This window comes from Uloborus diversus, chromosome 8 (assembly GCF_026930045.1).
Source record: "Uloborus diversus isolate 005 chromosome 8, Udiv.v.3.1, whole genome shotgun sequence".
Taxonomy (NCBI): domain Eukaryota; kingdom Metazoa; phylum Arthropoda; class Arachnida; order Araneae; family Uloboridae; genus Uloborus; species Uloborus diversus.
The window spans coordinates 160,510,579-160,533,298 of NC_072738.1; the positions used below are offsets into that span (position 1 = coordinate 160,510,579).

At 34.7% G+C, this 22,720-nt stretch overlaps 1 long non-coding RNA gene across 1 annotated transcript in view; it reads right to left on the reverse strand.

The window, feature by feature from the left end:
* Nucleotides 1-584: 584 nt before the first annotated feature.
* LOC129228166 (uncharacterized) overlaps nt 585-22,720 on the reverse strand; it is a 32,749-nt gene continuing 10,613 nt past the window's right edge. The window contains exons 2-3 of the long non-coding RNA XR_008580897.1: nt 11,008-11,329; nt 585-750 (exon numbers count right to left, since the gene is read on the reverse strand). This is a non-coding gene — a long non-coding RNA (uncharacterized LOC129228166). The remainder of the gene's footprint in view (nt 751-11,007; nt 11,330-22,720) is intronic.

Genomic DNA, 22,720 nt, shown 5'->3' on the forward strand with positions numbered 1-22,720 from the left:
ATTTGCTTAATTGCTGATGATTAATTTAGCAGTTGTCAACGATCTTTCTTGTACATAGTGTCAATAAATCTCCTGTGTTTCTCTCAAGAACTGTGTCGTCCTTTCAAGAAAGTTGGAAGTCGCATCGGATCTTTTAACAATACGTATTCTTTTTCAGCATATTCCTAAAGGCCATCTGCTTTTCTTTGACAGCTTTCTCAATGTCATCGATCCAAATTCTAAGGCCATTTTTTTCCTGCATTTTTCGCACTCTTTCCAAGCGCCGCGTCTGCCACCTTATGGATCAAATTCTTCATGTTTACCCATTGCTCAATGACATCATCATTTGAATCTGTCTCTCTGATTAGTTGATTCAAACGTTTATGGTAAAGATTTTTTACATTATCCTCTTGTAACAGAGGAATCCGGAAAAACAATTAATATATTCGTTAATTAGTGTCATCCGAAGACGCAATCTAGCTGAGAACACTCTCGATCAACTTCGAACAATTTTTTTTTTTTCAAACTCGGTCCATCCGTTTAGGCACTAGAGCGCCACAGACATACATGTTGGGGCTTAAAAACACAGAAATCAAAGCATTAAGTTGAACTTTATTTATAGTATATGTAAAACAGTACAAGAGAAGATGTAAAAACTTCTAAAACTGATAATTTCAATGAATCACAGATTAGGTCAAATTGAAGGAACTGGCAAAACAGGCTTGATCCTCAGTCAGAAAGGACGGCTGCTTTTCTTGTACTTATTCTGGACTGTAAAATAAATAAATAAATAAATAAATAAATAAAATAAAAAAATAAATAAACAAATGAAATAATTAAAAAAAAACCTTATTAAGTCATTGGAGAGAATTGTGGGAGTTGCGTGCTTTACGTCAGCCTTTGTATTTTAAGTATTCACATAGTGAAAGCATTTCAATCCAGAAATATTGGAATTTTAGAATTTAGACGGATGTATAGGGCGTATCTAATAAGTTATAGCTAGACTCAGACAATTTTTACTTATTTTTCCCCATTTGAAAATTCCGTAGCATGTTTTTCAAACTAAACAAGAAGTTCCGTCTAGAACTATACGAGCCTACTTTCCCGTATACCCATACTGCTTTCTAGTACCTGATCAATATTCTCGAAAATAGCTAAAATCGCAAATTGTTTCAAACATATTTTTGCTAATTTCTAGGAATAAAATATTCCTCACACATCTAAAAAAATTAGATGAGTAAGAAAAAAAAAGCAGCATCTTTCAAACAAAGCAGCTAATACACTTCTTTCCTTTAAAAAAATTCTTTAACAGCATTCAAAACGAAAAAATAATAATTAAAATTAATAAGCTTATTAAAATAAATACATCATATCAAAAAAAAAAATCGTTTCTTTTTCCCCTGTTGCCAAAAATAATTTTTTAAATGAATTAATGCACTTGCCCAAATAAATAAAAACAATAAAATGTCAACTTAAAGAAATACTTTTCATTGTCAAAAAAAAAAAAAAAAATCGTCTGCGCATATCGTTATGTAGAAACATAAATGACTTCGAGTTTATTCGCCGAAAACTGAATACCTAAATAAAACTTTAGCGTGAAAATAAAAACAAATCATATCAACAATAATTATTTCACAGTAAAAACCATAGCTGCGGAGTCGGAGTCGGAGTCAATCTCATTTTGGGATACAGGAGTAGGAGACGAATATCCGAGAATCGGAGTCAATCATTTGTCCTCCGTGTATAAATTTTTGCCAAAGCTACGAAGTCAGAGTCGAAGTCGGGGAGTCGGAGTCCGATTAATTGTCGGGCACAGGAGTCGGAGTCGGAGTCAGGAGCCTCTAAATTCTCGGAGTCGGAGTCTGGAGTTTGGCGTCAAGAGGTATTTCCAACAAAATTTGTTTGAAATAAATCCGCCTTTAAGTACGGAATCTACATTGACTTTCAGTTTCCCCGTAGACGCTAATGTTAAGTTTTTTTGAACTGTTCAAAATTGAACAAAAAATAGTTCAAATCAAAAAGTGAAATATGGGAATGAGGTGTCCCCGCCGAGATCTTTCGAACAAAAAAAAGTTTGTTCGAACCGGACTATTCATTCAAAAGTTATTAGGGGGACAGACAGACCGACCGACAGACAATTTTCCCCATCTCAATACCCTACTTTCCAATTTTTAATTTTTCGATATTTATTTAATCATTTATTTATTTTTGATTTTTTTTTTTTTTGTTTTTCGAGACATTTTTAAGATGCATTAAGCCTTCTTTCATGCTTTTTTCTTCTTTTTCTGACTTTTACTGGGAAAGTAGGCTAAAAAAAGCCTAAAGTAAGAAATAACAACGTTAAAAAGCACAAATTACAGATTACTCCACACATGAGTTTCGGCGTTAGAAGGAACGCCTTTTTCAAAGCAAAAAGCAGGGTTGAACGCGAAACTCGGTAGCTCGCAAAGAATTGCTTTTGCCTCGCATTTCTTGGTCGCACACTTTCAAGCTTAAATTTTGCTATTTTATCATAACAAACATGTAAGTATGGGAAATTAAAGATACTTATACACAAAGGTTGAAATAGTGTTTAAAGCTGTTTTATTAATTTAAAAATAAGTATTTTGTACTGGTGCTTAAAATGATTATTAAAGCTCTAAAGCAGTTATAGATAAAGGTTTTAGTTATTTTTACTGATTTTTATACAAAATTATGAAATGCTCCGCAAAATTTTAAATTGCTCCTCAAAATCAGCACAGATGTTCCTCAAATTGTTTCTCCAAGGTTGGGAACCCTGAAAAAGTAATGAGCTTATGGATGAAAAGACATCCGACAAAAGGACTTTTCATCCACAAGTGCATTACTTTTTGCATTGAAAAGGGCATTCTTTGTAACACCGAAACACGTGTCTGCAGTAATCTGCAATTTGTGCATTTTGACGTTGTTATTTTTTACTTTATTTTTCAGCACAAAGGTATTTATTTATCTTGAAAAAGAGCCTACTAATAAAGAGTTACATAACAATCTTTAACTAGAAATTCGCCAGTCAAGAAATGACGGGTGAATATTCACTGTAAAAAAATTCCGAAACGTTACTGGGTATTTCCGTGTTACGTTTCGGGAATTTAATGGTTTTTATCCACTTCCTGGAAAAATCAAGTATCATTGTCAAAAAATTTCGTGAATTGCTACAAGTTGCTCGAATGCAGACTTTTCACTGTTGTGAAAAATATTTTTAGCTCTCAGTTTAAATATTATTAACTGAGTGTATTTATAAATTGAGTCGTCTTTAGTTCAACAACGGCCCGTCCATGCTAAATAAGTTCCCAAAGGGAGCAAATAAGTATGGACTACGTAGCTTTGCAAGAATTGCAGGTGAGTAAAATTACTGTTACTTATTTGCAATTCTGGCTTAGCTTTGGCCATGTTTGCAGTAATGCTCTTGGAACTTGCTTGATAAATCGGGAAGATGCCAAGCTATTATACTACACTTTCTTAAGTTTACTCTAATTTTCCAAAGACGCGTCTCGCTATTAACGGGACGATTTCTGAATTGTTCAGGAAGATTCCAGGCTAATATCAGGAAGGTTACTGAATTTTAGCGGAAAACGTACCTGGACTTTGCAAGATACGTTACTGGCAGAAATTGGGCACATCAGCTGCTCATTATTTTCCAGGAACGTTTCTGAATCGTTTTTACTGTGTTGCGCTTCTATATTTGAACAAAGCAATTGCCTGTTTAGTGATATTTGGATCCCCTACATGTTGAACGTTACCAAAACACAATTCCAAGTTATCATGCCGTGGAGCGAGTTAAATTGTTTATGACGTTAGGAGCGTTTTTCGATCATTGGCTCCAGGGCCGGATTTGAAAGTGTGGAGGCCCCGGGACAACGAAGGAGTGGAGGTCCCTAACCAGGGTTCGAAAAGATACAGATTCATCATATTTTCGAAAATATCCGATACTTTGATATATATCCGAATATTTTGATATGTATATGTATATATCCGATATTTTCGACCCGTGATATTTTGTAAAAAGTTTGTTGTGGAGCCCCTTTGTTGCACTGTAAAAAAATTCCAAAACGTTACTGGTTATTTCCGTGGAACGTTTCGTGATTTCAGAGGTTTTCACCTATTTCCTCAAAAAATCGAGTATCTTCGAAAAAAAGTTTCCTGAATTCCTAAAAGATGCACGAATACAGACCTTGCACTGGTGTGAAAAATATTTTTTGCTACCAGTTTAAAGATTGACGGAGCGTGTTTATTAAGGGTGTCGGCTTTGTATTAAGTATGTATATGGCTTTGTATTTGTTTATGGCCCGTCCGCATTGACTAGGCTTCCAATGGGAGCAAATAAGTCACTGGATAGCTGCAGCTTTGCGAGGCAGGCAAGGAATATGCTTGGTTCTTGTTTGCAATTTTCGCGTAGCTTGGCCGTCGTTCTTCTAATATTTCTGGAGCTTTGTTGGTGAATCAGGAAGGTTCTAGTCTAATAAATGAAATCTATTCAATTTTTCTAGAAGGTTGACGACTGGCTTTAATAGTCGTGAATAATTTCTTAATATATTTCAGAAAGGTTACTGACTTTTATCGAAAAACGTTCCTGGTTTTTGCGAGATATGTTACTGGCAGAAATTGGGCACATCAGCTGCCTATTATTTTCCAGGAACGTTTCTGAATCGTTTTAACAGTGTGTGGAGGCCCCGGGGCAGTAGCTCCGCCTGCCCTCCCCTAAATCCAGCCCTGATTGGCTTCTGAACCATCCCTCAACTTAATATCATCAAATATCATCTAAAATTTATATTTTAGAGCTTCAATTTCAAAACAATTTGCAGGGGATCCCGATCAAACTCCCTGATGACATCATTGAAGATTATCTACAATTGCCTTTCTAGAATTTCAATTTCGGAAAATACCGAGGGAGGGTCCGCGAACTTTTCCGCCCACTAACATTATCAAAAATCCTCAAAAACTGTGCATTGAAAGCTAACTTTGAAAAGTTTCCGGGAGAGTATTCCCCTCTCACCAACATCGTTGAAGATCCTCTCAAACTTCGTTTTAAGTTCTTCTAACAAATTCCGAAAACTTTCCCAGGAAGAACCCGCCCCAGAAACTCTCTGCACATAATAAAATATAATCTAAAATTTCATTGTTAGAGCTATAATTTCGAGGAATTTCTTGGGGAGAGCCCCCTTTTAACTCCCCACTTCTTAACATAATCGGAGATAACAGATGCATTTTTAAAATTTTCAATTTCGAAAAATGGACGGGGGAAGCGTCCCTGAACCTTTTCACCTAACATTACCAAAGACAGATCGTTTAAAATGCATTTTTAAGACTACAAATTCGAAAAATTCTCGGGGAGACCCCACGGACCCCCCCCCCCCCCCCATTCCTGAGCGAGTATTATGCTTACGATTATGTTATATTTCTGATACTTAGATCTAGTTTTGACTCCCTGACTTTATTTTAAACCAGAGAAGCAAAAGCTCTCTCTATATTTAAGATGATTTTGAAAAAATTCAGATGTCACCAGTTTCATTTACTCAATTCTCTGAAGCTCTGCGCACGCCCCTGTTTACAGCCGCATGCAATACGTGTCCACTGCTCGGCTAACCACAAAATAGAACTGTAAAAATGTTCCTTGAGACAAGTGACATGCTTTAGCTGAACCAGAAAAATTGTGCACCAAATTTTAGATTTTTTTACTTAGAAAACGACATATCCCGTATTGATGGTTACGCACATCAGAAAATATGTAAAATAGCATTTTCAAGGCACAAAAATCTGAAAATTTTCTGACGGAGGGTCCCCAGATCTTATCTTAGATCATTGATCTCTCAATGGTCTAAGGATCTTATCACCCGGGGGGGGGGGAGGATTCCATACCCGTTAGAGCCCCCCTCGCGAGGACGTCCGGCTCCCTCAATAATTTTCGCAACTCGGCGCCCCTGCTCTGAATGAATAAAATCTTCTCTTTCTATAAACGGAAACAATTAAACATCAATCAACAACGCAACTGAACTGAACCAGTTTTCCTCTCGCTATTAGGGAAGTTTTCGATTTTTCAATTTTATTTTTATATGATAGAGTAACATGTATGAACATCATAGGTGAAAAAAATTTTGCGATACGATAAGTAGTTATTTTTAAATTAATTTTTAAAATTCAAGCGCTTGTGACGTGAAATGGCATAGGAAGTGACGTCATGCGCTCTTCCGATAGGGGAGAAGTCGAAGGTCACGCATTCGACTTCGAAGACGAAACGTAAAAGGCTTATCTCCTCGCATTTAACTCCTCGCGTTTCTGGAACATTAAATCTCTCATCCTCTCGGAAATATTCGAATATCATCATTGATGTTACATGAGGAAGATTATTTAGATTGTGCTTTAACGAATCCGGTCTCCATAGTGTGTTCAAAAGGATTATTGAATTTCTAAAAAATAAAAATATCAGCGCGCTCAAAATGTTCGTAGCGAAAACAAGGGATCTTCGGCGGAAGGCTGCCCATTCGCGCCCTGTGACGTAGGCTCGTGACGTTTCAGAAGCGCGCACTTTTGCGCGTGGATTTTTAAAAATTCATTAAAAATCAACCACGGTGTTTTAAAATTCGGCGATGGTGAAGTTTTTAGTTTTGAGGGTCAATGAACAATATCCAATAGCCAAAATATGAACATTTAATAGGTTGCAACTTCCCTATTCGCTATTCAGGCCGACCAGAAAGAAGAGAAACCAATTTTCTTCAGCGCGGGTTTCGTACAGATCTTATCATGCGTTATATTTGTGGATTAAAATGTCGGACGAGTAAGCAGCTCTAGTATACTGCCGTGTGCAGGTAAAGAGAAGAAACTGCAAAAATTTTTCATTTTTTTGCATTCTTGTCATTCATTGTACGTTATCTTTATTGTAAAGCTCGCTTACTTGGCTTCCCCTGAAAATAAGGCGCGAAAAAAACGTCTAGTTCCAAAATTTCTCTATTGTTAGTATTGAATCCACCACACATTTCTTCAAATATTTCGAAAATTCATTTCTGTAGATGCTGCTGTTTACCTGCACACGGCAGTATGGTAACCTTAGATTTACATAAAGGTCATTGTAATTGACGTAAGTTATTGAAGCAATTTATATTAGTTACGTGGACAATAATAAGAAACAGAAATTGCAATAATAATAATAATAATAATAATAATTTAAAAATAAATAAATAAATAAATAAATAAAATAAATAAATAAATAAAATTAATAGTTAACTTAAACTGTTAACACCGGGTCAAAAAGGGACGCATACATATATAGATAAATAAACAACCTAGTAACAAAAAAAAAATTTTTTTTCACAGAATTTTTTCAATGAATCTCTTCACACGAATGATCTAACCTGATAAATAACTGAAGACATTGCTCTTTTCGTGATGCTATTCGTTGCATATACGTCACTGTAAACTTCAATGTCTCCGAGACGTCATTTATTGAATGTGCCAATGTAGGCTATCACTGTATGCTTTTGCTGATTCCGAGACGTTATCTTCTATATATATAAAAATGGAGTTTGGTAAATTTGTTCCCTAAGATCTCAGAAACTACCCGGCAGATTTGGCTGAAACTTTCACCGTTTGTTCATTTTGGTACTGGGAAGGTTTATAGAATAGTTCGAAAAAAGTCTGATTGATAGTTCCTTTTTTATTCCAATTTTAGTCCCAATTTTCGCATAAATACCCCAATAAAGGGGTGAAAACAAACGTGCACATATTAACATTGTGTGTCTATCGGAAGCGCTAATTTTTCTGCCGAAGATGGCATCTGTTAGAAAGTTCTAAGTTGTATAAAAAACGAATTATGAGCTTTTTAGTTCCATGTTCGAAGGCTTTCATCAACCCAATTCATTTTTTAGTGTATCATCTCAACTCCCAGTTCATAGTTAGAATTGTTGTAATGTTGAATAGTTTTGCATTTCGTCTGACTGTTCGAGGCTTTCCTCAAGTCAAATCTTAAAGTAACGTTTTCCCACAAGATTGGCTAATAATAAATGGATTTGGTTGATCGTTTTCCATTTAAACGGAACTTTAGTGTAATTAATGGGTTTTTTTTAAATTATTTGTGCTGATTGGATTTTTTAATCATTATCCAATCTAACAGCAGAAACCTCGCCAAAATTTATGCAAAAAGATTTCAGTAGCGGATGCATTTGGCAGTTTTTTGAACTGTCGCGGTTTTTGAAGTCAAAGACTACGTAATAATGCTTTCACCATGTAAACAAAATATCGTCAATCAAAGAATCTTTAAAAACTTTTTTTTACTGTAAAATAATCCAGCAACTAAATTAGGCAAATCCATAAACAGCACAAAAACTTCCATTAATGTGACTTTGTGCACAAATTCAAACCATCGCCAAATTTTACTACTTATTTTGGAAACATTTCGGATGAAATTGTATAGCGCCATTTTATGGTGACCAAAAGTATCTTAGCGTATGGCGACAATATCTCTTTAACAAAAATTAGTAACATACCGTTTTACAAAGTAAGGAGGGGGAGCATTATCCAAGGTATCCCAAAACGATTCCCGCAAATTCGTTAACATTTTAAATCGCACCAAGAACCCACAATAATTCAAATTTTCCAAAATAACTAAAGCAAGTTTAAGGGTATCACGGGCGCGGCTACATTTTTTTAAACAGGTTCGTTCTTCAATAGATATACAGAGAAGGTAAGACTCCATGTAAAAAAAAATAAGTATTAACTGATAAATCTTTAAACATGTAAAGTTTAATTTCATATTTCGGAAATTCTTCAAATTTGTATACGCTTTCGTGTTTTCGTTTCTAAATGAATACTATTTTGCTCTTTTTACTTACTGCTACTTTAGTTTTATGAGTAAGGAAGAAGCAAGATTTTAAATCACGTCTAAAAGGTGTGTTTTAAGTTCTTTCACTTAAAACAGAAAACAAATGCAAGTAACGATTGTTTCTCATAATTATTGCTAACCCAGGCAACGCTGGGTAATTTTGCTAGTAATATATAAAAATCAATGTCCTGAGATAACATATATATATACATATATATATCAACGCACAGCCGAAACCGCTGAAGCTTCAGACTTGAAATTTGGCAGGCATGTCCGCATGATTACGAAAGTAACCACTAAGAAAGGATTTTTCGAAATCTCAATTAGTTCGGGATAAATTAATTAAAACCTCTTAATTTCTGCGAAATTAAAACCTGTCATTGAACTCAAATCCCTTATTTTCGAAGGCTTTCCTCCATTCAAATCATTATTCAGTACTTCATCTCAACTTTTGGTCGATAGCGAACTATAAATTTGATATTGTTTTTGTTTCTCACGTGGTTCTTCGAGGCTTTTCTCAAGTCAAATCATAATGTTTCTGTCTATTGATTTCATTTTTTCAAAACTAGAAACGAAGTTTTTAAGAAAATCATCACAGGCGGACTATCCTTTTGAATTTAGAAGAGTGCAGTTTCCTGTTAAAGTTTGCTTTGCAATAACCATTAATAAGTCACAAGGACAGACATTAAAAGTAGCAGGGACCGATTTAAGAGAAGACTTTTTTTCACAATGTTATGTAGCTTGCTCCAAAGTCAGTTCATCAAGCAGCTTAATAATTTTAGCACCAGAAAAAAAAAAAAAACTAAAAATGTTGTATACAAAGAAGTTCTTGCTTAAACATAGGTATATCAATAAAATGTGGATGGCCTGTGTTTGCAAAGATAATCAATACTTTAAAAGAATCGTTAATAACAGTTAAAGATCGGTTAAGGACAAAGGCATATATGTAAGGAGTCCAGGGGCCCCGGGATTCTCCCCAAATTAGAAAAAGTTATAGGTAATAAGTAATTATTATAGGGGATTTTCGAAACTAGGTGCACCAAGCACTGTTAACCCCTACTAATTCCATTACCCGAGCAATGCCGGGTACGGGAATGCTAGTTCATTATATATGCTATTGTAGACTTTGATGTTTCCAAGAGGCAATTCATTAAACATGCTGTTGCATTCTTAGGAGTCACCAAGACGTCATTGTATGTCAAAGACTTAATCATTTGTTCATAAATGTCAGTGCTGCGCTTCTCTACTGCAGTGTTTCTTAAATTGTGTTCCGCGGAACCCAGGGGTTCCATGGAGGTCAATCAAGGATTCCACAAAATGTATTCTTTATTGAGCAATCACGATTGCTTATTGTTCTCATTTGACTGTTTTTGGCGTTACGCTGATTTTTCTCACCGCCACCCTCCGCACCATCACCGTGGAGCGGCTGGCTCCTCACGATGCTGCTCCAATAGCGAAAGCCGTCTCCAGGTTGCATCCATGTCCTACACACACGCGCATACATACACAACTACACGCACACGCGCACATATACACACACACACAAACACATACACACACAAACACATACAAACACTTACACACACGCATACATACAGACACCCACACATACACACACACATACACAACTACCCACACATTCATGCATGCACACAGACACAAACACATATGCCTACACACACATACACATACCCCCCCACACACATTCATACACACACATACACATAACCCGTACACACAAACACACACGCCTACATACACACACTCGTGATTGCGAAAAACATAATTTGAATTCAAGATGTCAAAATTCAAATTAATTTTCTTTTTTTTCCATCCTTTTTAGAAAACTTAAAAAAATTAAAAAAAAAAATCAAAACACAGACTTAAATTTTAAAGTTTAATTGTTTGTGTCTAAAACATTTTGTTTTTAAACTTGCTTTCAGATTTATTTTTTGTTAATTTTTGAAATTACGTTTTGACACTAAAAAATTGTGTTTGAAATAATTTTCACTTTGACTGTAGGTAAAACATTTCAAGAATGTTGCTTCAAACGAGTATACTACCTACGAAAAAAACAGAATTCCACGAAACAACTGGTCATTTAAAAGGGTTCCACTCATTGAAAAAATTAAGAAACGCTTCTCTACTGTAAGAAGTACGAGTAGATGCACACTTCAGAACATGGAAAAAGTACTTACACGTCAGAGTTGAAGTTCTGGGATTCTTCTTCCTCCCTTAACCTGGTGGTCTAGGAATTGGACGTCGCGGAGGTGGTGCTGGCAGAGGTCGCGGTGCGGGAGGAGGGGGTGGTGCAGGCTGGGGAGCTGCAGGCACCGGGATAGGCACTGGTACGTTCACAACCACCGGTGCAGGAACCATAGGCCTGGCCATGTAAGCAACACGCCTAGGTATTACAACTACAGCCCCTCTGCGATGTCCTCTGTTGCATCGAACAGACTTAAGAGACACAAGGACTGCAGACAGCAGAAACAATATGCATGCTTTCATTATGAGGTATTTCTGAAACAAGAACAAAAAAAAAATATATATTAATTTGAATTTCTGGCATCTTGAATTCAAACTATGTTTTTCGCAATCACGAGCGTGTGTGTGTATGAATGCGCGTGTGTGTTTGTGTTGGCGCATGTGTGTGGGTGCGTGTGTATGTATGCATGTGTGTGCGTGTTGTGTGTGTTTGTGTACGCGCATGTGTGCGTGTGTGTGTTTGTGTACGCGCATGTGTGCGTGTGTGTATTTATGCATGTGTGTGCGTGTTGGGTATGCAGTGCTGTGTGTGTACGCGCGTGTGTGTGTAGGCGTTCGTGTGTGGTTGTGTGTGCGTGCAGGCATGAGTGTGTGTGTATGTATGTGTGTGTTTGTGCCTGTGCGCAGGCATGAGTGTGTGTATGTGTGTAGGCGTGTGTGTGCATGCGTGTGTGTGTGTAGGATATGGACGCAACCTGGAGACGGTTTTCGCAAGAGGAGCAGCATCGTGAGGCCGGTCGACGCGACGGTGGTGCTGGCAGAGGGAGGTGGCGGGAAAATAAAGTGATAGAAATTCAAAACAGTCAATTCAAAACAGAACAATAAGCGATCGTGATTACTCAAAAAATTACAGCAATAACCTATAACACATGATTTTTTTGTTATCTAGAAGAATACCAGTAGTTGCTCTGGTTCCCTTTGACAAAAATGTAACATATTTAGATTTTTACAATCCAGATTTTGGAATTTGCACTGCACACAAAGAAATTTCTTCACATGAGTTTTTACAGGACAGAAATCCTCTCTGAAATGTAGCAAAGGGAAACAAGCATGCTTTGGTGCTCCTCTTACTTCCCTTCTATTGGGCAACGACTGCACTTATTTAGAGCTTCAGTTTATCCCAGAGCCTAGACAGACCAATCAATCTCACATTTTAGTTCCAGATCCCACGTGGTTTACCGAATTCGACAAATTCTTTTTATGCACTGCTTTGGAACATCTCAAAGTGCTCAAAATTCAACCTACTCTCGTTTTGACCACGAAATAGTTTATTCATCAGCCTCACTGAAAACTATATAAATAGTGTTACTATAATTCACCTAGGCTAAATCCAGACAGCTTCATTTTATAAAGAGAGGAGAGAAGTAAGGAACTTGCTTGCATAAGGTTTTGCCAATTCGTGCGAGGGTTGATCCAAAAGTAAAGTTCCCATAATTTTTACAAATATATAGCATGGTCTATTCTCATTGAAATTTATATCATTGGAAAGAAAAAACACTTCTCTATTTTTATACGTAAACGCCATCTTTTTATGTGCATTATTGTCAACGGTGCCCCAATTTATCTATCGAGTTTCACATAATTCCATCGCCAACCCGCTGAGGTAAAGTTTCACACCTTTTTGGACTTCGTCGTCGTTCCGGAAACGTTGGCCTCCGAAGTCCTCCGAGTAGGAAACAAGTGGTAATCACTAGACTCGAGCTCCGGACTGCAAGGAGAGTGGGACATGACATGACAGTCAACAAACGCTCCGTTCTTGATTGCAGTGACGCTTCTTCAACGGGTTGGCGGTGGAATGATACAGAAGTTAGGGCACCGTCGACAATAATGCGCAGAAAAAGATGGCGATTGTGTATAAAAATAGAGAAAAGTTTTTTCTTGCCAACGATGTAAATTTCAATGAGAATAGACAGTGCTGTATATTTGTAAAATTGATGGGAACCTTACTTTTGGATTAACCCTCTCTTTTATTGAGTCATACTTGGCATGCCCGTCTTATAGTGGGGTCGGGAGAGGACAACTGACATCCTGGCTTCTAGAAATCAGTGTATTTCGAAACATATACGGGTGTAGTTTTTGCTGAAAAAATATGTATTGAGTATATACCTTTAGACCCTTTGTGGGGAAATTTCAAAAATCAGGCCTGACAGTTTAGAAACAGTTATGGCTCCTCTCACATTTCATCAAGATTTATACACTTTCTATGAATCGCATTTTATGTCTTACTCAAAGTAATGTAAAAAAATCCGAAAACTTATGTAAACGAGCTGATGTGTGCATCACATGACTTCCTTTTACTCCAATTTAATGTCATTTTCTCATTATTGGTAGTTTTAATATGATTCAATAGTTTACTCTTTAAATATCACCAACAGTGGCCAAATTGAAACCAGATTTAAAAAAATAATAATAAAAAAAAATTGCCAAATTTGTCGCCAAGTTGGCGACAAAACTTGGCGACCAAAAGACTGGCAATATATCCAAGTGTCCGCTAAATTATAATACCACATGAGTTTACATCGAAATTAACAATGATTCCCCCCCCCCCCCCAAAGGAGCAAAAGACTCCCTTTGGAGCATCCGAATGCAACAAAAAGAAAGGTGCACAACTAGACCCCACTAGGAGTCTACGTACCAAATTTCAACTTTCTTGGACATTGCGTTCTTGAGTTATGCGACATACATACACACATACACACATACGCACATACATACGTACATACAGACGTCACGAGAAAACCTGTTGTAATTAACTCGGGGATCGTCAAAATGGATATTTCGGGTGTGTTTACGTCCCTAGACACATATCCACGTGTGGTCGGGTTGAAAAAAAAAAATTAACATTTATTTGGGGGTGAGCAAAATGGAAATTAAGGCCAATTTTTGGATGAAAATTTTTTTGCGAATACAATACTTCCTTTTTTGTAAAAGGAAGTAAAAACCAGATCTAAATTGTTAAAAACTCAATATTGAAAGGAAAATCTAACGACAATAGTACAGTAAAAATATTGGTCGGACCCAAACATCCAAAAGAAAAAAAAAGCTAAACCTGGTGCAAATTGTTTATTACCCTCCCAATAAGAACAGGTAAAAAGTCTCACCTCATTGTGCGTCGGGTTTTGGAATGGGGGGCATCTAAAAATTGCTGTTTTGCGTATTTTTCCAGAATTTTTAGAGTAAATTTAAAGTGAGAATATTATGTTATACTAAATTTAAAAGCATGAAATTATAAAGGTGTTTGACCCCCAAGAGGGATGACATAACCCATTAATGCTACAGAGCCCCCTATCCGCGGAAAACGAAGTAGCACCCCCGAACCCCCCTCCATACATTTCATATGGAAACATTATTTTATGCTAAGTTAAAGTTAGAAATCAAGTGTGTCCATCCTCCAAGAGCGATGGTGCACCTCCTCTCAAAGCTACAGCCCCCCCCCCCCTTCGCAAAATAAAATAAATACTCAATTATTTCATGCAAATCTAAAATGCATTAAATCAGGACTGTCCACCCCATAAGAACAGTAGCTCACCTCCGAACACGAAATTATATACTAAAATATTATCCTCCCCCCCCACCCCCTCTGATGGTGCACATTTGATTCAATGGCCAGAAAAATTACGCTGAACTGTTTTTTGCTTTCAAATGATTTCTCCTAAGCTTGCAACAAAAAGTCTCCGTTATCAAAATGTTTTTTAGAATCTAGATTATCAGCAAAATCGTTATTGTTGCAGTTATGTCTAGCACAGTTTGTGCATATAGACTTTTCAAACACTCACTATATCCAATGAACCCCTCAGAGCAAGCACAAGATTTGAGGCGCAGAAAGTCTTCCAGAGCTTGACTGTTGTAATAGGAAGCAGATTATATTTCTGTGGTGCTTTCTTTGCACCCATCAAAAATGACACTAGCTTTCCCATACTTACAAGTGACCTATACACTGCATTGCTGGCATATTTCCTTGATGCTCACAGAACCAAAAATATGATCAAGCAGGTATCTTCCATCTATTACATATGATGCAGTGAGAAGCGAAGGGATGTCAGCGGCAAAATTAAAAATTTGGAGATAACCAGTACAAATGGTTGGTGAACCTCTCCTCTATCTTGGGGCAAGAGATGGTACTAGTAGACCTAGTAGTTGCTTCTATACAGCATGATTTAGAAAAGAAAATCAATGAAAGCTTATCAAGGATGTTATCTTTAAACGCGTTTTATTCAAAACTTGAAAATGTCCACTTACATCCCTTTGCTTATCACTGCCTCATATATGACACAAGCTGTTCGTTCTGTGATGGTGGATGAACCTTTTGCTTCAGATAATAGCACTTTAACGATGCAGGATTTCTTTCCTTCTGAAACCAGATTCATCGAATACTGATGGAGGATCAGCGCATAACTCGTACCAGAAGTTTTTAGCAATTTGTTATTCCATCTTTACTGTTCATACCATTCGGTGTAAAAGATTGTTTATGCTTACACATCTTTACAGATAGTACAGTCACTCAAAATAATAGCCGAACAAAAATACCATTGCATGGTGTTTGATAACTGAATTAGTTCCTAATTTTTCACAAAAAATAAGTCAGGTGAACTATAATAAAAATGTCATGAACTGATTTTAATAGAATTTGAATTATTGTGTCTTAAGATTTGGTCGGAACCTTGGGGGGGGGGGGGTTTCTATGCTGCACTATGGTAATGATTTACATGAGAATATTTTTATTTGAAAATGAGAATTATATATAAAAAAAAACAGTTTGAACCCTATTCAGAGAGCCTTATATAAATAATAGCTAATGATCGAGTAACCCGCGTGTGTTTCAACAATGAAACTGACATGATAATGTGTTTTTGTTTTTTGGTAATGTTTAACACATGCAAGGAAAAGGCTAAACTGGATCCGGTAAATTAAAAACTGTTTTACGGGTAGTATCATTTCAAGAGAATGAAGAACATGTAACGCTATCTACTGGAATTTAAGGGGGGAGGGGGGGGGGGAGAGAGTTTTTATCAAAATATCAGGCAATGATTTAGTTCAAATATTACAAGCACCCGTCACTGGTGACTTTCTAGTTTTAATATAATTGTTGTATAATTTTCAACGATTTAAAATGATTCTACAACCTATTGGTTTTTTCAAAATATTGACGGATCTTCTTTTTGAAATGGGTCAGAAAACGAAGATACAGAGAAATAACACGCCACAAAAGTCATCGTACACTCAAATATTTTCGAATAAATTCATGATTAAAATTGTCATATGCAGTTTTATTAATATTTTTGCATTGTGTTGACCCCTTTAAGTCATTTGGCTTTATTTTTTTGTTTATTTATTCCTTAATATTGTGCTTATTAGTGTAAAATGGCTGGTATTCGTAAAAAAAACCGCAAACACCATTCAAAATTTGAATTTTTTCCCCATAGTAGTGGTAAATTGGTTTGAAATGTCTCTAAATTAGTTAATTTATTTGTTTGTATAGTAAAGTGCTTGATAAAATGCTTTAAAGAAAGGAATCGGACCGAAAACAAGGTAAGAAAAGGTCAACCGGCAAAGTTGACGAAACGTGATCGAAGATTTAAAGTTAAAGAATTTATGAAAAATACACATTTGCGTGCTGTAAACGTTTCTACAGAGTTAAATGAAAAAAAATACATTTAATTGTCACCTAAAGTTGTTCGCCAAGTTCTCTGATTAGCTGGATTAAATGGGACTTCTTCCCGCAGAAATTTTCTTGGTCGTGCGAAAAACAGAAAGCTTACGCTTTTCGTCGCAAAATCAATTATAAATAAGCTAAAAACGTTTTAGAATCACGTCTTACTTACAGATACAAATTAATTCAACATTTTTGGTTAAATTGTTGTATAACTGTAAGTAGAAGAAAAAAAATAGGCACTTAATCTTAAGAACTTTTTTGGATCAATTAATCAGGACGGTGGAGGTTTTCTAGTGTGAGGGTGCATATCAGCATCAGGACTTGGTAGTTTGTAATTTTTTGATGAAATAATGAATCATGCTGTTCCTTTAAATATTTTAAAAACCAATTTTGAACTCTTAGCCAAAAATTTGATTATTGAAACAACTTTGTTTTTTTATCAAGATAACGATAAGAAGCACACGGTTTTCAACATTTGCGTCTAGTGCCACGAAAATTGTCCTAAAGTTTAAAAAATACCCCCTAAATCTCCAGATTTTAACTTAATGTAACGTATTTAGAGATATCTGGAGGCTAGATTACGAAAATAGGGCTTTAAAATGAAAATAGAGCTAGAAACAGTAAGACTCGAAGTGTGGTAGAACACTTACTCAGAAATTACGCAAAAAAAAGGAAAGAAAAAAAAAATGAAATCTATTCCCAGACGTTTAAAAGGTGTCATGAATACTGTATGATATTCTACTAATTAATAACTTAATCAAAAGTTAGATTATTCAATAATATATAGACATTTTATAAAGTGTACGAAGACTTTTGTGAGATAAAATTTCCGGCACTTTTTGGTTTTTGATTTTTAAAAAATTAAGTTTTAATATTTTTTAAAAACTTTTCATGTAATTTTGTTAAAAATAAATCATAGATCTTATAATTAAATACCTATTCCGAAATATTAATGCTAACCAATTGATTGGGGACTATTTCTTTGAAAGTCGTAGGTGTACGAAGACTTTTGGGAGCCACTGTATGTTAATTAAGTTTTATGGTTATTTCCCAATTTAAATTAAATTTATTTGTCAAACATTTGCTTGTATATTATACATATCTACGTCAGAAAAAGTTTGTGACAAAGTTTATATAAATCGGTCTATTTACTTGTGATTTATACTTGTTTATTTCAACTGTCCTATTTATAGGACAGCGGTCCAATATGGAATCTAGGAAAATTAACTACCTCACATATTTATTTATTTTTATTCTTTTTTTAAGCAGCAGTTCATTTGGGTAAATTCCTTTATATAAATTTTGACCCTCCAGCAATATAACTATACAGCAAGAATGAACGGGAATTCCGAATCCAGTTTAATCCTTGTTACGATAAAGCTTTTCCCTGCATTTTTAAACATTACTTAAAAAATATGTTATCATGGCCGTGGAGCGAGTTTCATTGTTGATGAGTTGAAGAGCGTTTTTACTCTTTTATGAAATAGTGATAAACTGAGACAGAGGTTTGAAGAAAAAAAAAAGAAATTCTTAATAAATAAATAAAAAAAAAATTAGATATATTATAACAAATAAACATGTGAGGTAGTTAATTTTCCTAAATCTCAATTTTCAACTATATAATAAAGATCGCAAGATAGCTTTGTATGATGATAAACGTAATAATTTTGATTTCAAAGTGAATTCTTGGCAAAAAAAGTGTTTTTAAGAAATTAAGGATATTTTTGCTGAACTGGGACAACAGCTGAAAATTAATTTTATAGAAAACTAAAAAAAAAAAAAAAAAATATTTATTTATTTATATATATATATATATATATATATATATATATATATATATATATATATATATATATATATAATTTTTTTTTTTTTTTAGTTTTGTATAAAATTAATTTTCAGCTGTTGTCCCAGTTCAGCAAAAATATCCTTAATTTCTTAAAAACACTTTTTTCGCTAAGAATTCACTTTAAAATCAAATTTATTACGTTTATCATCATACAAAGCTATCTTGGGATCTTTATTATAAAGTTGAAAATTGAGATCTAGGAAAATTAACTACCTCACATATTTATTTGTTTATTTATTTTTTTTTTCAGCAGCAGTTCATTTGGGTAAATTCCTTTATATAAATTTTGACCCTCCCTAACTATACAGCAATCAATATAACTAATTTGCAGTCTTCGGCTGGAAATGACTGCGGTGAATTTCATGTATTTCTGCTTTAGCCCTTGCTAATGGGCGGTAATTTATTGAATACATTGTGCCTTGCCTTCAATCTTCGAGTTGAACCGAACCATTGCTTCGGTCACTCGTCTGGTCTGTGCTAATTCTATATTAGCTACCACTTTGTTTGGCACTCTTGACTTCCTTAAGAGGTTTTCCATCTCCAGCTCAGTCACTTTCCTATGCTGGGCTGATGAGTGCTAATAAGCACGAAACTGCAGTCCTCGGCTGGAAATGACTGAGTTGGCGGTGAATTTCATGTATAATATAACTATACAGCAAAAGAATGAACGGGAATTCCGAATCCAGTTTCATCCTTGTTACGATAAAGCCTTTCCCTGCATTTTTAAACATTACTTAAAAAATATGTTATCATGGCCGTGGAGCGAGTTTTATTGTTGATGAGGTGAAGAACGTTTTTACTCTTTTATGAAATAGTGATAAACTGAGACAGAGGTTTGAAAAAAAAAAAAAAAGAAATTCTAATAAATAAATAAAAAAAAAATTATATATATTATAACAAATAAACATGTGAGGTAGTTAATTTTCCTAGATCTCAATTTTCAACTATATAATAAAGATCTCAAGATAGCTTTGTATGATGATAAACGTAATAATTTTGATTCTAAAGTGAATTCTCAGCAAAAAAAGTGTTTTTAAGAAATTAAGGATATTTTTGCTGAACTGGGACAACAGCTGAAAATTAATTTTATAGAAAACTAAAAAAAAAAAAAAATATATATATATATATATATATATATATATATATATATATATATATATATATATATATATATATATATTATATTATATTATATAATTTTTTTTTTTTAGTTTTCTATAAAATTAATTTTCAGCTGTTGTCCCAGTTCAGCAAAAATATCCTTAATTTCTTAAAAACACTTTTTTTGCTGAGAATTCACTTTAGAATCAAAATTTATTACGTTTATCATCATACAAAGCTATCTCGGGATCTTTATTATATAATTGAAAATTGAGATCTAGGAAAATTAACTACCTCACATATTTATTTGTTTTTTTTTTGTTTTTTTTTCAGCAGCAGTTCATTTGGGTAAATTCCTTTATATAAATTTTGACCCTCCAGCAATATAACTATACAGCAAGAATGAACGGGAATTCCGAATCCAGTTTCATCCTTGTTACGATAAAGCCTTTCCCTGCATTTTTAAACATTACTTAAAAAATATGTTATCATGGCCGTGGAGCGAGTTTTATTGTTGATGAGGTGAAGAACGTTTTTACTCTTTTATGAAATAGTGATAAACTGAGACAGAGGTTTGATATTTTTTTTTTTTTTACTACATTCAATGCCAATTTTCTCAAAGCGCCTTTTCATGATGACACCAACGTTTTCACATAAATTCCTAGCTACACTTGCATACATCAAAAATATGTAATAAAAATTGGTGTCACTATAAGGGCGCCAGAAGATGTTGGAACTTTTATGTGATAAATTTCACAAAAATGGAAATGTTTAAAATCTAACTACTACTACTCTCACCCTCATAGCAGAGATCTAAAACTAATTAAGTTTGATAACCAACACATGTTCGTGTAACATATGAAATAAAAAAATCGGTGTCTCTCCTATTACTTTCGGAAAATATACTCATTCGAAATCAGTATGTTATGGAGTTATTAAAAAAAAAAAAAAAAAAAAAAAGACTTTTCTAATTCGAATGGCTTTTTGCACGGTTTGTTTTAATCTTTAATATAAAATTACAGTATACTGATAAACCTAAAATAATATGTTTCTAATGCTTTTTATGTAAAAAAAAAAAAAAAAAAGCTTTATAAAAAGCATTAGAAACACAGTAAATCGATATAGGTACAGATGGACGTATTGTGTAATGTGCATTATGGCTAAAATAGTCGTACTAATATTCATATTTTTCCAACCATACTATTTTTTTAATCAAATGCAACGATTTATAACATAATGTCTTATACAACGAGCATTCAGAATCTGAAACATAATCTGAGGATGACGTAGACTAAAACAAAGAAACATTAAAAAAAAAAAAAAATCAATCAAATCACCCAGTTTCCGAAAGACGGTCGTTTCTTATTGATATCTTGTAATTTTGTAGCACTAAAGCTTGGGAAAACATAGTATCCCGGAGAAATAGTAGAAGTTGACCATTTGCTAATCTGAATACAACTAGCCCCATCAAAGTAGAGATCTGAAACTACTAATTAAGTTTGACAACCAACACGTTTGAAATGCATTGAAATCTGCCGAGCATTTTCTATTCAACAATTGAACTAATTGGTCGTTTCTTATTGATACCTTGTAATTTTGTAGCACTAAAGCTTGGGAAAACATAAAGACGCTCTTACTGTCCAAAGTTGTTTATGTTAAACGTTGCTTCTTTGTAATAATTAAAAATGAATATGGTCAAAACACTATCTAGGTGTGATAAGATTAAATTAACAAAATACATAAATAAACAAAATAAAACGTTTTGATATAGGTACAGGTGGATCTATTGTGCATAATATATTTAGATTTTCATACCAATACTCGCCTTTTTCCAGTCAAATAAATTTATTTATTCCAATCCTTCTAGCAATGCATTTGACCTTTACTTGCAAATGGTTAACTTCGAATGATTATATTTCCAAAAGTAGTAGGAGTGATACTAATTTTATTAGTTCAATTGTTGAATAGAAAATGCTCGGCAGATTTCAATGCATTTCAAACGTGTTGGTTGTCAAACTTAATTAGTAGTTTCAGATCTCTACTTTGATGGGGCTAGTTGTATTCAGATTAGCAAATGGTCAACTTCTACTATTTCTCCGGGATACTATGTTTTCCCAAGCTTTAGTGCTACAAAATTACAAGATATCAATAAGAAACGACCGTCTTTCGGAAACTGGGTGATTTGATTTTTTTTTTTTTTTTTTAATGTTTCTTTGTTTTAGTCTACGTCATCCTCAGATTATGTTTCAGATTCTGAATGCTCGTTGTATAAGACATTATGTTATAAATCGTTGCATTTGATTAAAAAAATAGTATGGTTGGAAAAATATGAATATTAGTACGACTATTTTAGCCATAATGCACATTACACAATACGTCCCATCTGTACCTATATCGATTTACTGTGTTTCTAATGCTTTTTATAAAGCTTTTTTTTTTTTTTTTTTACATAAAAAGCATTAGAAACATATTATTTTAGGTTTATCACTATACTGTAATTTTATATTAAAGTTTAAAACAAACCGTGCAAAAAGCCATTCGAATTAGAAAAGTCTTTTTTTTTTTTGAGCAATCACGATTGCTTATTGCTTTCATTTCACTGTCCTTGATGTTGTGGTTCCTTTTTCAGCTTGAACCAGAGACACCAGCACCACCGCCCACCGGCCTCTGCAGGCGCGGGAAAATCCGTTCCCTGGAATCCGTTTCTCCTGGTCGGAGGCGTCCATGTCCTACACACACGCGCGCACATACACACACACACACATACACACGCTCATACACACGAGTCTTTACACACATACACATATGCCTACGTGCATACACACAGGTCTACGCGCACACACACAACTATACACACATAACCGCCCAGGAGGAGGGGTAGGCTTGGGGGGACAGGAGCTGTTTCTAGAAAAAATAGCCCCCAATGAGTAGGGTCCTGTCGCAACTCGTGATTGCGAAGAACATAATTTGAATTCAAAATTTCAGAATTCAAATTAATTATCTTCTTCCCCCCCCCCCTCCACATTTGAAGCAGTGAGAAGCA